This window comes from Bombus bifarius, unplaced genomic scaffold (assembly GCF_011952205.1).
Source record: "Bombus bifarius isolate JDL3187 unplaced genomic scaffold, Bbif_JDL3187 scf7180000009125, whole genome shotgun sequence".
Lineage (NCBI taxonomy): Eukaryota > Metazoa > Arthropoda > Insecta > Hymenoptera > Apidae > Bombus > Bombus bifarius.
In genome coordinates this window covers 6845603-6866916 of record NW_022884914.1, presented here as the reverse complement: position 1 = coordinate 6866916, position 21314 = coordinate 6845603, and the positions used below count along the sequence as shown (strand labels likewise).

At 39.1% G+C, this 21314-nt stretch overlaps 1 protein-coding gene across 5 annotated transcripts in view; it reads right to left on the bottom strand.

The window, feature by feature from the left end:
- LOC117213690 (teneurin-a) overlaps positions 1-21314 on the bottom strand; it is a 702857-nt gene that overhangs the window by 631822 nt on the left and 49721 nt on the right. The gene's annotated exons all lie outside the window — the stretch shown is intronic.

Below are 21314 nucleotides of genomic sequence, written 5' to 3'. Positions count from 1 at the left end.
AATAGAAGTTAGCCTGCGGTGTTTGTTGGCCGTTGTTTCTCATTCGATGGATTCAAACACACGACGGAATCGTTCGCGAACGAAATTTGACCTGCCGGCGAAGTTTTTTTGGAGTACGTTTGGCAATGACACCGAGAAGAAGACGTCGACGACATAAATACCCATTCCGCTGATACAGCGCTAGGCACAGTTTTCCCATGAGGAACATCCAACGAGAATACCCGTCTGTAATTTCCGTGAGACTACAACAAGCTTCGGGACGGGTTATTTTCGCGTTTTAAGAGGATTCGTTCGATCGTTTTATTAAAAATTCATCCTATGATATTAGTATTATAATATTTGCATTAAATATTATATCGAATATTTAATACTGTTTATTTCCCTCAGAATTAGTACTGTAATACCTAACATTATGTATATCTGTAGTGTTAAATATCTGTAATATAATGGAAGGATTGAGAATTCAAAGACGATTTTACACATAAAAGCATAAATAAAAATATAAATATTGAGCACAAGAAAATATATAATTGTAAATGATTTGTATACGTGGAATTTTGTTTTATATCGTAACAAAAGATTTTACAAGATCTGTTTATCTACTTTGAAAGCCGATCGGTTTTTCCTTGTTTCGTTCAACGATAAATTACTTACTTGTGCTACATTGTAAAAGATATATTATTAAAACGCTTGTGTCAACGTTAATTTCCGATATTTTTTAATACATTTTGCTCGATTGTTAGACTTCAATAGACTCTATCGATCGGTAGAAAGTTTACTTTCGTCAGAAAAAAGCTTGTGTATGTACTTATATACTATACATTTATAGATTTACGTAGCACATTAACTATATTCGTTATTTTATAATACAACAGTAAACCGTGGTAAAACAGTCTGATACGGTTAATTAAACTTTGCAACTTGTAACTTTTTATAACTACGATTTACTAAACCTTAATTTAAAAAATTCTTAGAATTCAAAGTTGGATTTTCTTGTGTATTTTATAAACTTCTCCAACTATTAAAAATCTTTCTGAAGTATACTCGAATAAAAGAGCTATTTACTTAACCACAACCTTTCCTGTTTACCCAAAGGTGTTTCCTCTTAGGTAGAAATAATTCTAAAAACTTTACGTTCGTTCAAGGAATTGCGTATACACAACGAGCATCATGCAGACTACGCGTCAGCGTTCGAAAAGTCGAAAACGATAAGGATCACCGTCAGGAATCTACGACGTGGTAACGTCGGCCATAATAGTGGGAAAACTGGAAACTAGTATCGGTGTAATCTCCTGTTCGGGAAATTTATCCGCCATCCAGTCAGCTTCCGGCTACATCGCTCTTTCCAGCTCCTCGTTCGACCTTACCGTTCCTCTACGATTAATATCCACGAGCCGCGCCACCGTTCCCGAAGATTTACTACGAGATAAGGCTGTTCCGGGCGCTCTTTAAATCTCATTCGAGCGTCGAACCAATCCGCCACGCGTCACGATTTAAATTCTAATCAGATGGATGTGAACAATACTTGAAAGCAGTCTACTTTCGTAAAGCGACGTTTTCCGCTACAGTAGTATTCACCAACAATAAGACGAAGAAACAATATTTGAATAAAATCAATCGTCTAACATTTTTAAAAATGAATAGTAATCTCGAATTTGTACTTCCAAGTGACGAGTTAATTTTCTAATATTTCATTTTAATCGTTAATGATGTTTATCACATCATGAACTAACAATTTTGTCCACTTCGCCGCGTGTTTTTAACGAACACACAAAGACGCATACTATGAAGAGGTGAACGGAACGAAGTAGAATAGAATGTCGGTTCAAAACGTCAAAGCTACAAAGCTGCCACAAGTACATTTTCAAAAGTTCGATGAATCTCCGCACAAACAATGAAAGAAATAGAACGATATAGAACGTCGCTTCAAAGAGTCAAAAACTATAAAATCCGCATAGAAGTATATTTTCAAAAAATCTCGCTCAACAGTGAAAAGGATGGAACGAAATAGAATGTCGACCATTATATAAAACCTTCGCAAGTATATTTTCAAAATTTCGGCAAACTCTGACGAATCGCATACTTCTATCTTTCAACTGAAATTGTTTACAGCACAAATCTTCGATTTACGATTTCAACTTGTAGGAAAATTCTTGTAACTCTTTTTAACGAGGAAAATTCGATTCGAGTCGATTCATCGAAACTGGCCGCGCTTAATAGAACCGAACAAGTGAAAACGGAGATCAGTCAATCCCTCGCTCGCGGGGTTTACCGTGAGCATGGGGTGCAAAGCCTTTTGAAAACGTTTCGGCCTCGAAAAGTCTGTTTCGAGGACGAAAAAGTGCAATTAGTCCGGAGGGTAATCGAATGGAGAATGGAAATAACACCTTCAGCTAAAAACAACCGTTCAACTTTTGCCCGGTTATTATTTTCAGCGAGCATCAACCGATCGAAGGACTTTCGTCTCGCGAAGAGGAAATATGTTACCGATAAAGCAAAAAATAGCCATCCTTAAAATCGCCGGTCTTCCCCTTTTTCCTCATTGATCAGCGGCGATTCCAGAGCGATCCGCTACCGTGAAACTTTTAGGAAGCACTTCGATAAACTGCATAATTCAGTTAAAGAAACTATCGGTACCTCGCACGGCACCAATCTCTTCCCTGGAGTTTAATTAAACCTGATCCTGGCCATTTCCTGCACACACTTTCACAATAGACGAGCAGACTTACGAATTTTCGCGGTTTTATGAAAAAATGAGAAGGTACACGTATATAGCGTCGCAAGAAAGAAGACTAGCGTAAGAAATGCGGATCTGGTTGTTTCGTATATACTAGCGCAATAATAAAGATAAGAACGCATATTGCATGAGAGTGTAACACATACAAATAAAACAATACCGTAACGCGTGACGGTGGGCGATAGAGAACAGTAATCTTTACTTCTGCACCATCCTGTTAGTCATTTTCCAGCAACGCACAGTACAAGCTATTCGTTTCAACATTCTACGCGATTTTAACGAGATTTGTGGTATTTTACATTATGAACAATTTTTTTTTCACAGCAAACTCAAGATCTCACACTTTAAGCCTTTTAAATGAAACCAAATAATTATTGCTTCGTTATATTGTAGATATATTTATGTTTTTCACTTATGCAAATATAAAGTCTTAACAATTTCATAGAAACGTGAGAAACCCTCAAGATCCTGGAGATTCGAAATAATTCGGAGAATTCGTTTTTTTTCTGCTGCTTACCGTGGCCAATTTTATTTAGAACAAACCATCGAACCGCTAAAACAAATTCCACTGGCGGTTACGAAAACAAGCCCAAAAGCCACACACTATCGGCGGAAACAGTCGCGTGGAGCAATCAAAGCGTTGAAAAACACGGGAACGATCGGCTCTTAGCCGGCCATTTTTCCATCTGTAACGACAAAAGTTCGACCACGTTAACCGGTTTCCTGTGGTTCTAACGTGTCACTAATTTGGAAGTTTACGACAGAATCATGTGCAGCGCGGATTATGTTAATGCGATATTTCGCTGGAACAACGAGCCCGAAGTAGGGAAGCTCCATGGAAACTGGAACACCTAAATATTCTCTTTGTTTCTCTGTTTTTGGTGATAGAGACAAATGTTTGAGACCTACTTTTAGTTTCACGAGTTATGTATAGATTTATGGGGAATTCAAGTGCGTGAGATTAATTAAATTCAAGACGCTAAAATCCTTTTCTTTTCTTTCTAAATAAGCCGATCTCGAGCATGTGTTCGATGTAAATTAAATAGATACATATTTGCACGAATACTAATCAACCTTTCTCTTTGGTAACACACTAGAAATTTCTCTCCGTTTCTCACTGTTATAAATTGCAGTTTAAATTGTGAAGTCAGGCGCAAATCTTCCTTGATCCTTCCTAACAGGAGAGGTTAGTCAGAACTTACGTTCTCTCAACGTAAATTTTTTCCTACCCCAGATATGTAATGCAGATTCATCAACTTTAAAACTCGTTTAAGGTATAATCTACTCCAAGAAAGAAAGTTTTTTATTATAAAATTATCTGCATCCTGTTTACATTTTTCACAGAATGTAATATCCAATAATTGTACGGAAACTTAACCGACGTTGTTGCTGGTCGTTTCCCCTGTAACAATACGAGCTACTTCCGAGCAAATTTACCCGAACACGAAACTTAACTCCTTACGGATTAAAGTGCAACCCAGTTTCACTAACCGTTGCCATTAACGGGCCACCCCTAACTAATGAATTTGTAAAGTAGCAAGAAACCAGGGAATTGAGTTAATGGTATTTTAATTCATTCGACCGTTTCTTCGTTTGGTTTCGTGGAATTTTATTCCAGCGTCGGTAGAGAATTTGCAACGAGCCTCGTCGGGCTCGATGTTGTAAAATTCTATACGTGATCCTTTGTCTTAACCTTGTTGGCTCTTGGAAAGTTCGTGAAACGAATTGCATAACGTACAAAGCAAAAAGGGAAAGGAAAGAATACTTGTAAAATGTAGAATGCTTATTACACGTTAACAGGGTGCAACGAGTTAAATGGTAATGTTAAACAAGAGAATAAATATCCAGCGTGTAATGTTCAAAGATGTTGGAATAAATACGAAGACCGTGGTACCTTTATTCGCTTTTAGTCGCTGTGTTATATTTAGAGAAAAATAAATTAAAAACACAACTGAATCTGCACGAATGCCTGCAATTTTATTATTAATCAAACGGAAGAAGAGCATAATGGAACTTCATATCTGAAGGGTTATAAACCCCGATGTCTTCCCTTCGCAGTGCAAACTGGAAAGTCTTACCGCTTAACACCCGCCTCGTTCCATCGCGCGTTCTTTGCGTCGATAACATTACCCTAACTCGGCTGCTGAAACGAGAACGAGTGACGCGATTAGCGCAAGCCTGAGAGAGCTAATCCCGGTCCGAAGCGTTTATCCATAAAGGAAGACACATCGGGCGACAACGCACGGACCAACGCCAACCGGACTGTGTCCCCCATCTCCCTATCTGGCTGCTTGAAAGCGATCCACCGAAACATCGCATTAACATAATCCCGGTGTATCCTGTAAAGTCGTTAACTTCCAAATTGTCGGTGAGACGGATCCAACGCTGGTCGTTTCTGTTATCTACTCGAGATGGCGCACTATGGTAAAGGAATAAAAAGACAAACAGTAGAAAAGAGAAGGATCGGTTAGGGGGTAATGGTAACGAGCAGAAGTGGCTAAATCTCGCCGCATATCCACGTCTCTAAGCTACTCGCGCCATGCTTTTTGCAACCGCTTGTAGTCCGATGGTGATATGTAACCGCGTTAATCCGCTTCCGGCGCGGTTAAGCCAGAATCGTAATTCCTCAGGTGGAACGTATCCCAAGATGGAGGAGATGAAGAACAAAGACTAGTCTGTGGATACACGGGATGTATGTACGTCCTTAGTCATAAGTAACGGAAATTATTATGAAGCTTTATATCGTATTTATTTAGATATACAGGGTGGTTGGTAACTGGTGGTACAAGCGGAAAAGGGGTGATTCTACGCGAAAAAAGAAGTCGAAAATATAGAATAAAAATTTTTCGTTTGAGGCTTTGTTTTCGAGAAAATCGACTTTGAATTTTCGCTCGGTACGCGTGCTCTTTATCACGGATGCTCGTTATAACGGATCTCACTGTAGATCGTTGTCTCGATGGAAAAATTAAAAAAAAAATTTTTTTTAATTTTTATTCTATATTTTCGACTTCTTTTTTCGCGTAGAATCACCCCCTTTCCGCTTGTACCACCAGTTACCAACCACCCTGTATAGAAAAATTCCGAAAACCAAGAGATAGTTGTCAATCATTATTCGCCATATTGAAACTAATGAACGGTCCAACGGATTATGGAATTTATTTCATCTGTAGATGATATAGTCTTATTTTCGATTGATCTATGTTTTTATAATGTTCATCTGTTCGACTGGAGTCTGTAACCAATTATTTTCCATATAATTATTACCCTAATATCAATCGCAAGAACGATCATCTTCGTCATGATCGTTTTATTCGCTGGAGGCAGATTAGTTCCTCGTTATCGAGTTATCGAGAGCGTAACGATGCGATTTGTTTGGCATCGTGTGGCGTTTGACGCGTTGCGCAACCTCGCATTACCATCGGTCAAAGGATACAAAAGGATTTCATGTATGTTTCGAACTCCGATTATTTTCACCGGTGAAAATCCGATTCATTGTTTTTCGCGGATCATCCGTGTGATTAATGGGCCGTGGGGCCTATTATCGATGGACGCAATGTACTCGTTTCTGTGCATCACCGGTCGACATAAGTACCGTTCTGACAGGATAACTCATTTCGACCGACTAACGTTAGGGGAGCCATGTTCGCTAACGAACATTCATCCCAATATCCACGTACCCAGCCAAACATTGGCAATTAATTCTAACCGTGCGCCACGAATGCGCAGTATCTGTCCACTATCAGTTTGCAGCTCCGGGGAGTACGTGTATGTGACAGCCGAACCCATTTCCCTGCCACCCTCTCTTCCGACCTCCCCTGATATTTCCCTCTGTCCCTCAGCGTTTCTGCCATCGATGTCGCTCTTTCTCTCCTCTACACTCCGTTATACGTATCTCTCCGTCTCTTTGTCCTTCCTTCATCCCCCGATTGCAGCCTGTGACTCTATCAAGTTTGATCCCAACGTGTTGGCTGGTCCGTTTGGCACAACGTCTCCTACCTCGAGATTTCCATGTCTGGAAGTTCTGCCAGTTTACCGCCAAGCTGCCTGTTAGATCAGCACCGTGTAGGTATTACTCGAGGGTGAAACGAGCTTCTCTTACTCCTTTGTATTATCGCTGGTTCAACGCTGAGGTAGAGAAACGGGATGCTGCATCGGATTTGATTTTATTCGACTTCTTTTCGAAATACGGATGTCCTTATTATCGCGGCAAAGCAGTTTCGTACACGATCTTCTTTCGTACATTCGGTTTTGCGTACGCCGTTGATTCTTACGACGTTCATAGAAGTAAAAACAAATGTGTTTGAATAAATAGTCAAAGTTTTAACATGGAAAAATGCACCATGTCGTATCTATGACGACGAATGAATTGTGGCTATCAAATTATCTTGTTCTTTGTATCTCCCACTTTCTTCGTCGCTTTTCTCTCCTTCCGTTTCAATCTCGTGGCGAGTTCTTTTTATGGTGTCCCTAGCCAACGTAGAACCAAGGAAGAAGAAAGAAACAGTCCCTCTTCGTATTATCCACAAATGTTAGGTCAAGCCAGGAGTTAATGATCTATCTTGTTACACGTAGCGCCGGAATGCAGGGGTGCCACACTAGTGCTGGCGTATCTTTAATATAACCCGTGTTCATTCGAGACTATTCATGTGACTAAATTGCGATTTAGGGCTTAAATCGACGCCGCTGTTTCGTTGGTATTTTTACTCATTTTTTACGTTACACGTCCATGGGGTGAACCAATTCTTTCGTAATTGCCCTTTGGACTAAAATCAATCGTTTAATAATTATCCGACTCTTCTCACAAGATATTGTCAATCGGATCAATGTCGACCTCAATGACAAAAGATATCGAGTAATTCTCGCGGGGAACCTTTTCGCGGCTGTTTCATGGTCACTCGCGGGATCGTTCGAAATATTTCCATAATGGGGTTGAAGCGTATGATAACCGGGAAATTGATACTACTGCAGGCATTGCGAGACAGGAAAGATGCATCGACGGTTCGCGTAAAGGATGCTATCGTGCATTGTGTGTTATCCAATGAGATTGTCGGTTATACAGACTTCATATCCTATGTATGGCTTTATGACGCCGCTCTATTGCCTATCGTACACAGACCGTCTGTGTATACGCGTATGTGACGTTCGGCTTCTTCGAAGGTGCCATTTCAGACATCGAAGGAGGTAGTTTTATTCTTGGAGAATAACCCCAAGTACGCGTCAGGCTCCTATGCAAAAATGAATTCCCCGTGCGTTTATAGGCCACTTTAATGGAATACGAAAGTCGTACCACGTCCCATGAGCTTCGAGATGTTCTTAACGACCCTGGATATTTGTTTATTGACAGAACGTAAAATGGGACCGATCGTCGAGTCCGATAGAACGTAGAGTTAACTCCTAGTTCCGTGGGATTGAAGAATATCTTGTATTTTTTTATTGTGGAATTATAGTATTAATTTGTATAAATGCTATAGTATTAATTTGTATAAATGCTCAAAGAATATTCGAGACTAGAGAATAGAAAAATTATTAAAAGAAGTGTAAGTTCTAAATAATTCTAAATAATCAAACTATAGAGACTCAGTCACTCGCTATAAACATTCATATCAAATTCTCCTTACTATAACTGCATCTTCGCTCCAAAAACGGACGACATAATTTACGCATATGCCATCGTCGATGTAACTGTGTAGATCTTGCAATAACGTAATGATCTTCGTACATGCGAATCGATAAAGTTCCTTTGATATGCTTTGTGAGCGAGTATCAACCAACCACGTACCTTTTTTTAAATTTGTCAGAGATAACCTTGGAAGCGACATCGAGGGCTTTCATCGCGTTTTCCCGGGGGTGAAATAAAGGCGCGTGCGCTCGGTTTATTCGACGACACAAATAGGCAGGCAAAAGGGTATATTGTTTTGACAGCACTGCGGGATAACGGTGCAACTATCAATTGGATCGCGTAAGGATCAGAAGGTACTCGGGTCATTGTTCCCTCGGGCTTGAAAACGGCGGGCTTTCGAAGAAGAGCTATGATCGACAGCAATATTTCTGATTGAACATCGTCCTGCAATCGACACGAACAAAACAGCAACTACAGAAACGTAATTTCGACGCGATGCCAGTCGAGTGTTGCTCCTATATTTTCACTCGCAGAGCTCTCAGGCATAACTGATAAATAATCATTTTTGCACAAAAATTATATGGAGGAGTGAACGATATGGAATGAAAAATGTCAGTTTTTTCCGAGAAAAAACAGATAAATAATGGGAAACTAATATTAATAATAAATGAGAAAAGAGTAATAATTTATAAGAAGTTTTAGTTATTAAACATCTGTTAATCATAAGTTTAATTTATATTAAAATATTGTAAGCTTATAATAAGATTTCTGAAACATAATATAATTTAGAATTTCCCACGATACACGCAGTAAATGTGCAATTTGTAACTAGAATGTTCGTTTAATAAATGATGGCTCGAATAACGTAATAATGTAATAATATATTTAAACACTCTCCTTTCAAATCTTCAACACTCTAGGTTAATTTCCATCATATCAATTATTCACACGTAATGCCTGTACAAAGTATTCATCACTCTCTCTGTGCCAAATCTCCTTTATTCAAGAAACCTATCAGTCTCATATTATCTTCGTTATACTAAATATTCAATAACTTGTCAAGCGTATAATATAATATAAATCAAAAACTATTTTCATTTACAGCAAAACGATAAATGTCAAATGTTTCAATTAAAACGTTTCATTCGCGAAATTTAATAGAAGATACGCGTATCTCTCGCATAAACTGTGACGATTCTAAAACGTACCACGAACAACCATGCTGTATCAATTTGGCAGCGAGCTTTCGGCAGTGTGTAGAATATACCGGAGCGATACGCGTTCTCCCAACGAGCCTGAGACACATCGAGCGCCCCGTAGACCGTGGAAACGATTATTGCGTCGGTTATAAAACGTAACTACTTCCTTCCGTTGCGCGGTAAAGCGCGACAGTTTTGTAGTCACCCTCGTGTACCGGAGGGTGATAATGGTAAGAGAATGAAGTCCGCGGACAAGTGTCGGTGGTTGGGTGTTTTAAATAAAGGCGCCAGCCGCGTAATGTGATTTTTCGTTACGTGATATCCGTGGGGCTGATGACTCTGCCTTTCCATGCACCCTACTCAACCCTCTTCATGGTAATTGCGGCGTAATCCGCGCGACGGCGCGCGTAATAATCGAGGCGAACCCTGCCAGCTCGAATTCTCAGCTGAGCCTCAAATTTCGCGAGAAGCGTGGTGATTCATTCGCAAGATAAAATCCTTTTATTATATTTTTTTTGTAATTTATTTGTTTAATATTTAGCTAGACCTTTTATACGGCTCTGAATAAATAAATAAAATCACACGTTTCCAACTATCAAAATATTTGTACAAATAAAAAGAAGTAAAGAAATATGCAAATGCGATGACTATTAAACGAAAATGAAAGAACTTACGACAGCGTTTGCGCAAAGAAAACAGCTGCAGTTCGTTAATTTGACGCGTAAGATACCGAGGATATCGTACAATCGTTGTGGAGTATCGGTAGCATCGTTGTTGACGCAGAGATCCTAGCTGGGAAATTCTTGGGAAAATTCCGAGACGTGAACGAGCGTGCCCCTCGTTTCCTCCGATACGTCTGGCGACGATATCTGATCGACGTAAATATCCAATAACACGACTCTGATTTACGCGCACGACAGACGCGTCGTTACAGACCTTTCTAGGCTCAGAATGCGCTTTCGAAAGGTCGAGAAGTGGCTACTGCGAAATGTATTGCCTCCATTGAGAAAGTCACTTAAGAAGAGAAAGATTAAGGTGAAAAAGGTGGAAAGCGAAATTTAATGCATTTTGAATGTTCTATTCATCTGTAATATTAGTTCAATAGTTACACGAAGAAAGTAGATGTGGCGTAATTAAGATGAAAAAAATCAAATAAATTTCACCAACTTACGTAAAGCTTCATCTAAAGTAGTACGCGATGTTTGCAACTAATTTAACAATAGACAATGGTCGAGGAGCGGACGAATTACTTCCGTCTTCCAAAACAATCAAAGAATGAGGATCGAAGCTTAAAGAACAAAGAGAAGTCCCGAGGGGATCGAAGTTAAAGACTTTTAAAAAATTCGGATGTAAAGATAGAATAATATAAAATTCCGGACTGTTCAATTTTTACTGCAAATTAATTTTAAATACATCCACGAAAACACTTGCAAAATTCAACAATTGCTTCTTAATTAATTTGAACTTCTCAAGTTCGACCAAATATTCGTCGTCCGTAACAACTTACTGGCAAAAATTTACAACTCTCAAATTATTCTTCGTACAGTTCATACTCTGGACGATAACAGGAATATCCAGTCGTTCGGTTGTATTGCTTTGTCCATTGTTCCTTCTACCTCTTTAAGCGTGCTGCGACTAAATTTATTTCCGACCATTATTCGTGACATCTCTACGGTGCTCTTTCCGAGGTTCACACTTTGCTCGGTTTTATTATTATATTACCGTTCATCATTTTCTACGGCCTGTCTACTAACTTGTATTGTATTCAAGTTTTACAACGAAATCGCGGTTACTTTCTCATCCTATTTATTTATTTGCCCCTGTATCTTGAATTTATTTCGCATGCAAATACAAATCCCGAACGTTTCGGTCGAATGCAAATACAACAACGGTTATCGATTTTATTACGTATTTTACGATAGAATTTTTATCATATATTGCCTTGTTCCTCTGAGAAGCATAAGAGAAAAATAGCCAGTGTTATTTTTGACAATGCAAACAATTTTGTACAGAATAGCTTTTGTAACCAAGTAGATATTTAAATACCGTAATGGTACGTCATAAAAGAAATGGAGCATCGTTGCATGACAGTTTCCAGTAATAACGATTAAAGAAATATAGGAAAATATTGAAAACATTCAAAGAGTTTCTATTACGGTATTTGCAGGACGTGACAAAGCTTTGTTTACATTCCATTCTTTTAATTACGATCCGTAATGTAACGATAACTGCTACAAATAAAATAAATAAAAAAAAAATCTTTTATCCGAGCACTGACTTTTCTGCCTAAATTCGACGCAAAGCGATCATTGGCAACCGATTATTGATATTACTGCACGAATTTTGATTTATCAACGTATACAAGGTTTCCTGATAAATTTAAATATGACAAAAATTGCTACAGAATATACAGATATTCGAAATCAGTCCCTATATTCCCCTTTGAAATCTTTCGTAACAACGGCGCGCATTAAAGCGGTGCATCAAGATGCTTCCTATCCTTGAGATGAATTTTCTGTCGTTCCTGGAAGCAAATGGGGAGATTTTCGAGTAATGCCCGAAGGGAGACGAAGTTCCTAGGGCAAACTTGTCGGCACTTGAATTTTGATCGTGTTTACGGAAACGCTTTGTTCCCGTAGATTTGAGTCGAAACCCTGACAAACGATCGCGATTTAATGCGCCGTAAAAATGGAGTTCGAAAGAAGAGGGGTGGGCGTCAGATACTCGGCAAATAGCTTCCGATACATGGTAATCCGAAAGGAATTAAAAGTTTTACCAGCGTCTGACGAGATTCGCAATGGACAGGAAGCTTTGCGAATCGACCTGTTAAAACTTCCACTATTAAAATTATCAAGATCCCCTTGAACCGAGCTCAAGGAACGGGTTTGAAGAAACGGGTACGGGTGTAAATGTTCATCTAGGTCATTTGAAGAAGACGAGCTATGCGATGTTATGTAATGGAGCGCACATTTAGAAAAAGAATTGGACAAAATTATTTTGTTAGTCTCAGCAGTTGAAAATAGTGAAACCTAATTATGTAATATACCTAACTTTACTGGAAAATGCAAGGAGGGATGGTACATTCGCACATGGTAAGTCGTTTCACAGACGTAATATATTTTAGTATGGAGGTACAGTAGAACTCCATATATCGAAATGAAATTTTAGTTAGTGCCCGGTTAAATGAACTTCTGTCGATTAAATCAAATTATTTGAACGAGAAATCGTTAGTGGTGGGTAGAATTAGTGAACTTCTATTAGTACATGAACTTTAGTTATATACGAACTCCTGTCCCCTGATGGGTTCAGATAAATGGAGTTCTACCGTAGTTCACACATCGGTCGCCGCGCAGTCATATTTAATGCGTCCCCTGCCGTGCTGTTTTCACCCGACTTCTGTTTAAGATCCAATCCTGTCATGCGTTTATATTCTTAAAATGTTCTTTTATAGCGTTAACATTCTTTCATTAATATAGTAACTATGGTACATTTTGTTAACTCGTTACTGGAATCCTCAACTTTCTCTAGAAAAAATTATGTCGTATCTTCTTACATTTGAAATTATTTTACGTTATATGTGGAAATTTTTTAGTTAAGGGACGACGTAGTTAAGAGATTAATACGGCAACAACGAGATAGTAAATTGGCGTGTGATCGTCTCATGTGGACGCGCCTTGCGTTTGCATAAGACCGTAACTCGCTAACTTTGAACAAACCTATCTCAGTTGGCAAATTAGACGTGTCAACCTCTGTTTAAACGTTATTTCAATTAACACAGTTTAATCGTCGCTGTGCAAATGAAAGTGGAAAGTGAATTGTATTACGACGGAGTTTTGAATTTCGGTCACGTTGATTTTATCGTAATATACAGATTAATGATTAATTTCAAGTACTTACACGGTGCTTGTACCGTGGAGAGAGCCAAGGGAGATGCATGGCTTACCTGAAACAGAAATTAATAACGTGAGTTGGCAAGTCTTTGGGGTACTATAGTTTGTTTGAAATCAATTGACCGTTCAAGGTCACTGTGGAGTTGCTCTCCGCCACACCGCTTAGGTACCTACTCGGTTATTGTGACACTTCCAGTTCTGCCTGAGAGTTACTACCATAAGTTACACGGTTAGATACGATCATGAAATCTAGTATAACGATCCTTAATATGAAACTACCGTAAAAATAATATCGAATCTATATATACATGAATTTTTACAATTATATCAGCTCATTACTTCACAATTGTATTTCTTCAACAATTATTAGTTTCTAGATTTCAAATTAGAATAAAAAGCTGCACTCAACTATAGTCTTTTCCTTTCATGAATAAACGAAAGCTCAGATTAAATGATAAAGAAAGTAGCATTCAGTAGCATTAACAGAGCTTTCTTAACTTCTATAATAAATTTCAAAGCGACCTAAATATCGCTTTGTCTAAAAAGTATCATCCAATTGTCTCTCAATTTTGCAAGAGCGCGTAATTAGCTCGTCACTTAAGACGACAGTGGCAAGCGACAAAAGGAAGGGGGTGGGTGCTGGGAAGATTACAGCAAAATGTATACGAACTTTTAAAGGAAGAACAGGATAACGCTCGTTAGCGTTCTGCTCCCGTTCCCCTTTGCTGCTTTTTGTTTACGTTGCGCGATATTATGAGTAGGAAATTGCGCGAAACTTGAAAATATGCACGCCAACCTCTTATTATTCCGGCGCGATTGCGCTGGCGGAACGACGGCAGAAGGAAAGGGGAGTGGAGAGACACGATGTATTCATTGAACCTTTGGCCCCATTGTCCGTACTTTGGCTCTTTTCAACAGTGATAAAACAAATGGCCTTCATAAGTCCATCAGGAGAACTCTCGTCCAAGTAATTTGAAATAGATTCCCGGGTATCTCAGTGCAGTTTGCACGAGCCCTTTCTTCCGCAGCCGGATGAAAACCGATGAGAGGAGCGTATTTCAACCGTGTAACCGTACATACCACCTTTCAATTCTCTCTCTTCGACGACGACGTCATAACCGCGGCGGAAGCGCCGCCGGCGGAAGCGGTGCTACTGAATACCGCGAATTTCGCTGGCATTAAGCGATTCAACCGTCGGCCCCTCCTCCTCTCTTGTCGGTCTCTTTGTCTTTTAGCGAATCGTAACTTCCCTGTAACGTTTGACGTTCTTTTCCTGATTCCTCTTTGCTCGCTTTTTCCTCCAGTGTTCTGTTCTGCCTGCTTGTTCGATGTTATTGTTATTCGGTAGTGCGACGTACAAGTTTCTTCGACATTTTGGTTTTAGTTAGAATTTTAGGGGGGAGTTTGATTCTGATTATCTCGAGGATTATCGATATTAACTGTAGAGGATTATCGAACCTAAGAGTTATCGATGAAAGTAAAAGATTTAATAAATATCGTTGTGGTTTTTTATGAATGGTTTGTTGGAGTGACTAGTTTGTTAAGTTAACAATTTTATGTTTGAACAAACGAGTGAACGTTGGGGACGAATTCGGCGTTCAGTAGTGGCGAGAGTAATAAATATCAGGAAACGTGAGTTATTCATTTTTCTTCTGGCTTTGCAAGGATCCTGCGCAGGTTCTTAAACACAAGGTCTCCAAGCTCGTTCAATGCGGTATAAATTGCTATTCTTCACGGAATGTTTTATGGTTGCGAAGTGGAAGTAATTGCATAAATTTTCCCTTCGCCTTCGCCGCATTGCATGGACATAAATAACCCGTGAATAGTACACCACTAATATTACACGACTAAAGCAACTTCAAAGCAAGTATTTAAAAAAAGATAATTCTTAAAAGAGAAGAGCAAACTGTTCTGATAACTACATCAAACAAACGCCAGCAACTAATCAAAGTAAATACTTGAAACACCGATCATGCCATTAGAGAGATGACAAGTCACTTTGACAAAATCTAAACACGTTCGTCCAAATTTCCGCCTCCACAAAAACAAAAACTACACGCAAGCTTATCAAGCGAACGCAAGCTACGAACCGGTTACACAATGCCAAACAAGCTCAAAGGCAAACACATGAAGAAGAAGAAAAGCAAACCGCAACAAGCACAACGTGTCCTATTCTTCCCTCTCGCTCTTTTATATCTGTTCTCGTTTCCAGATATCCACCACGAGTAGCAAATTGACCAAAAGCGATTCTCAAAACGGCAAAAGAAAAAAGAAAATAAAGGGAGAAACGAGGCATCGAATGAAAGGTGGTTAGTAGAGAGATCAGAAGAAAGAGAGCCACAGTCCGCATCGATAATACACTCGTTAGATGGACGGTGACATTTATTCGAAGGACAAATTGCCGAGCACAGTTTCGGCTGGTGTTCAATCGGGGAAAAAAGCGATGAACGAAAATTGGCATCGATGAAGGAGAGGGTTGTGCTGACCTGATAGCTCGTCCTTCGTCTCCTATTCTCGTGTTTCTGGCCGTGGCTGGGCATCCCTAATTAGCCAGACACACGCGACTTGCCGTTTCGTCGATTGCGGCCACAACAATGCAGCGTCTCTTGCTACTTGTACGGGGCGACGTTTAACCCACATTTCCGTGAGGATATGTGGCTGATCCTCGAGACGGCGATTAATTAGAAGGTCGAGCGTGATGAAGCACTCGCGTGCTCCTATTACTGTCGATCGTTTAGAAACTGTGTAATCGTCTATTAAAAGATGTTTCTAAAACCGTGGTTACAATAGACGCGAAATTACGCCAACTGTCCTTCTGACGAATGAAACGTTTGAAGACTATGTATTTGATTGTTCTGGTGTTCTTTTTCGAGAGAATGATAGTTCATCGGAACAGGTATCTACTGTAATCGTAGCCTAAATATAGCGATATATTAACGCCTTGCCATGCGCATAAATTTGTTAGTAACGTTAGCCAATAACCGGTGTTTTTTGGCAAAAGATTTCAAGCTCATGAAGTTTACGTAAGAAATCGATTTGCACGTGGCATTAACGCGGTGTCACCGGATACTAACATTTGGCCTGTACTTGATAACACGTTGATGCCATCGAATGTGAAGGTGTTAACATATCAATACTTGGAAAACATAATCCTCGCTTACGTTAATGTTTAATGCAGCAAGGATAAATGTAGGAACGTGAAAGTATCGCGAAGGCAGGTGCGAATTTCATTGCACATAATTTCTTTAAATTGGGCGGAGTTGTAACGACGATAAAAATGCTAATGCGGCCACGTGTCCGGCCAAGAGGGAATCTTGGTACGTGATCGTCGCTTGTAATATAAGGGACGCTTAGAGAATGCGCAAGATTTGATAACACTGAGATATGCATATAAAAATTGAAGAAATTAAATAAGGATTATTCGAAACTTCTTTCGTGCAATGTAAACAATTTATTCCGGAAGTAATTTGAATTTATCTAGAAAAGATGAGGAAATTATACAAGTATCTATTCTAATGATATAAACTGCATTTACGTTTCAAGCCTTAAAGTATTTTAACGATTTATTTAATTTATTAATTTATTTAAAAAATATAGGCATTAATTAGCGATATATACAAACAGAAAAAACCGCGCTCGTAATAGTAGAATGCTGTTGAAAGCTGCGCTCATTTACGAATATGGAAAACACGTAGCATGCTGCAAAATATTTGATGTAATTCCAAACGAAAGTAGGTCTTTTTAAAAAATTCAATTGAAAATACAGAATGCAATTTTTCTATACGAGTCACCGCTTTCGGGAAAATCGATTTTGAAATACGGTTCGGTGCGCGCGCACTTGACTGAAACGGTTCAATGGATCTCTCTACACATCTCTATCGTGTTTGTACACAAAATGTACACGGCCAGTAATTTATAACCGAAAACCCCTATTTTTACAGTAAAAGTACCGCGCACCTTTTGTAACCGAAACGAGAAATTATACGAGCTTTGGTAAAGCCACGTTAACAAGGGTCGATGGCAAATCAATGGAATAAAAAAAAAAAAAAAAAAAAGAAGAAAGGCAGGTCAGTTCGTTCGAATTTACTTCTTTAGTGTGTAAACAGAATGGATTTTATTTTTTAAAGTACTGAAAATTTTGGAATCGATGAATCAAAGAAGCTGCGCGTTGTAACTATGTTTTATAAAGAAATTCTACTCGCGTTTTAATCGATTGGCATTCGTTCGATCGCTATTTGTTTTTTTATTACTTACTCATTCGTTCAAAAAAAAAAAAAAAAATGCAAAAAATTCGATCCTAGTTGGCGAACGTTCTAGCCAAACAAATCAGGAAGACCTTTTATTTTACGAACGATATTCTAACGAAACAACCACAAAGATTTTTCATTATTTCATTTGATTATTCTTTTACGCTGCTATTTTAAGCGAAATATTCCATCGTACCTTATAATTCAGAGAACACAAAGACGCCAAATAAAAAGACATTTAGTAAGTAAACTTAAGATTAGCTTGAAATTCAGTAGTATTGTCTGGTTATAGTCAGACGAACAGAAGAGCTACAACTGTTTCCACTGGGCGTTTTAATTATTTTGACTACTGATCAATTTTAAAACTTGACTAGATCACATAACACCTTAGTATAATAATTTCAAATTTGTGTTGCCAAAACCGCAGATTTTCTCTGATTTTCGTGCCTATCATAAATAGCGCAATCATGCTCTAACTCTAACAAATAAACTAGGCGACAAACTAAGCGCAACCAGGGTGTTTTCCATGCTATTTATTTGAACAATGTTTTCCTAAAAGTTTTCCTCGTGTTGCGCCACGACTTTTCTTCTTCCCCTGGCCTTTTTTCTGCAACACCAGACGCCTCATAACTCTCACACAGGCTCATCTGGAATTTAAAAAGAAGCCGAGGCAATACCGCGGCAAGGGCACGGCACCGCTGTAATCTTACTAATTAGCAGCGATGGCCTTTGTAGGCGGTTCCGAGCGTTGTTTCCTTCCGGCACTGCGTGGCCGTTTCATCGTGCGGATGCTTTGAATCTCGCCGTGGCTTAAACGTCTCGCTACCGAGGAAAAGCTGCGTGGGTGAAAGACGTTGGTCTGAAACATTTTCACGATACTCTCTTGCCTGGCCAATTCGTTTTGACCGCTTGGCGTTTTGGCTCGAGACAATAGGAGTTTGGTGTCTTTGGGCTTTCGGCGGTCGCCTAGAAGCGCACGGTTTGTTAGCTATTTCTTCCTTTCGTTCCTTTTTCTTCTTTCTCACGGCCCTTCATACGGCGGTAAGGAGTAAATTACTGCTTAGCTGCGATGCGTCTCTATGGTGCGTACCAATTTTTGTAAGTATCTAACGAACCGTGAAATTAGTTTTCTACGCATGAGCCGGCTAAGCTAGCTTGTAGTCCGATTCTGTGGCAGACACGACAACAGCCGCGCGGATCAACTGAACCAGATACCTAAGACTAGATGTCTTGAAACAAAGAGAGCTTCACAGAGAAAGAATTAAATTTCTAAGTGAAATTAAGATCAAATAATACAAGACAGGAATTACTGAGAGTCAGTTGGAAATATTACGAAGGTCTATATATAACGTACCAGATATTTTTCTACTTATGCGGTCGGATATGTGTCCTAGCAACTTCATTCTTGCTGAGTCAAGTAATAGCATTCTTGCTTAGGTCAGTTAGGTCTATTTAGATGTTAACCTCGATCTTTTCTATCGCAGATGCTAGCAAATACTCGGAATGTTCTATCAACGTATTTTGACCGTGATGTTCAACAAGTAGAACAAGTAAAGGGTTAGACAAGTATTTGAGCAACTGTAGGAAAGGTTTCGATAATTCAATTAATGTGAAAAGCTACTTCGAAGTTGACATGGCCTTGAAAGGTCTCTGAACTATCTTGGCCATGGCCACCAAAGTGCTTTAGATGACTTTGACCTGATTTAAACAATCCTGGCCAGTTTCAGATAACTTTGAATGATATTCATACTATCCTGATCATGATCACAAAATACTTCAAGTAATCATGAACTCAGTCTCTCATTTCCAATATATTTAAATATATTTTACTATCAATCTGATGTACGTTCTATTATCATCTAAAAATAACGTTCTTTACGATCATTATCTCCAGCTAAACAAAACACCAAGAAAAGCAGCAGGAGAAGAGAAAAAAAGAAAATGAATTAGAAACGCGACACGTAACAAGCACCGAACAACCGACTCGCGCGTTTCTCGTCGAGGGAATGTAACGATAAATTTCGCAGAGAACGCAAGATGCCCGCGAAAAAATATTACACCGGACCCCGAAGGGCTTGGGGTTATGAAGTACGACTCGCTGCGCTGATTTCCACCGTGCAGATAACCGCTGGCAGGATAATTAGATAACGAAGGGTTGCACAAGACGGCCGGGAAGATTTTAATCTTCCGTCGCGGAGGAATTCGTCGCACGTCGCGCCATAGGCACGCGACAAGTTCGGTTTATTCGCGGCAACTCGAAGGGGGCTCTCGGTGCCGCGTGGGTTGCTCCAGGGAGATTGATGGCGCGACTAGTCATGTGGTTCTAATTTACCCTCTATTACCACGCCATAAATTTCGCCGGCGAAAAACGCCCCGACCGAGATATCATTATGCCAAGCGAACGAACCTTCGTTGCGGACGATACCAACAGAGGGACCTTATGGCCGGAGAAATGGAAACGTCATTGCTTTCGGGTGCGAACAAGGGTTGTTGGGTCTCGTTACTTTCTCGTTTCGTTCGTTTTATTGGTTCTTCGTAGGTATAGTTTCGTATCTATAAATGTAGGTATTTTCTCTTTTTTTTTTTTTTTTTTGGCGTATTCCAGACGAAAGGGAATTGTATTGGATCCTATAATGTGCCGTAGGAAGGATATTATCAGCAAAAGCATATTATTCTAACATAACTAACATAATATTTATTAGAATGTAATGGACAAGGTATTTGATGTTTCGTAGGTAGTAAAAATTCATAGGTGGGATAAAAATATTTACCTATATTCGCAAGGTAATTGAAACATAGGCAACTTTCATTTTCAAATGCCAAATTTGCAATCATAGGTCTATTGTCAGTGTATAAATTCCGCTTTATAAATCCGTCGAGAGGATTTTATTTCTAGTTTATTTCAAATCGTTTTATTTTAAACTTTGCATATGGTGCAGTATTATCGTGTTTCCGATATTTCGATTCATATTTCGACTATCAAAATTACACGGGAAAATGTAAAAATAGGAAAATAGAAATGTATCTCCGATGTATATAACTAATAATTCAAATGTTAATATATGAAACTCGAATTTCAGTTCGACGATCCTCGCGATCAGATTTTCCATTTTTATATTTCACTATCTTCCTATAAAAGCTCTTTAATGAACCAATCTTTTGAATTCTTTGATCACTATGATTTTCACAGCAATGTTTCAGCTTCGAGGAACTACGTGTATTACTAAAAAATCTAATGGTACATGACAGGCAAATTGAAATAGTGGCGATACAGCACAGATTCATATTTCAATTTCATTGCCTTAGGTATATGCAAAAATATTTTATACACGACGGCGAACATGATCGTAATATCGATAAAATCCTGACATAACTAGCAAATTTGTGTAATGCATAGTGATGTATGCATCAATGTTGCTACTCGCCAGTTTTTTTTTTTTTTTTATAGTTGAATCATGATTAGCAATGGAAATGATCGGACAGCAAATATTCGTTACGAAATGTTGGAGACTTATAAGTGCATGAATTGCTGTCACAGCAAGGTTGCAACATTCCCAACAAGGGGGAAACACGGGAAGGAAGCATGGAAACCAGGACGACGTCGACAGTTCGCGCTACAAT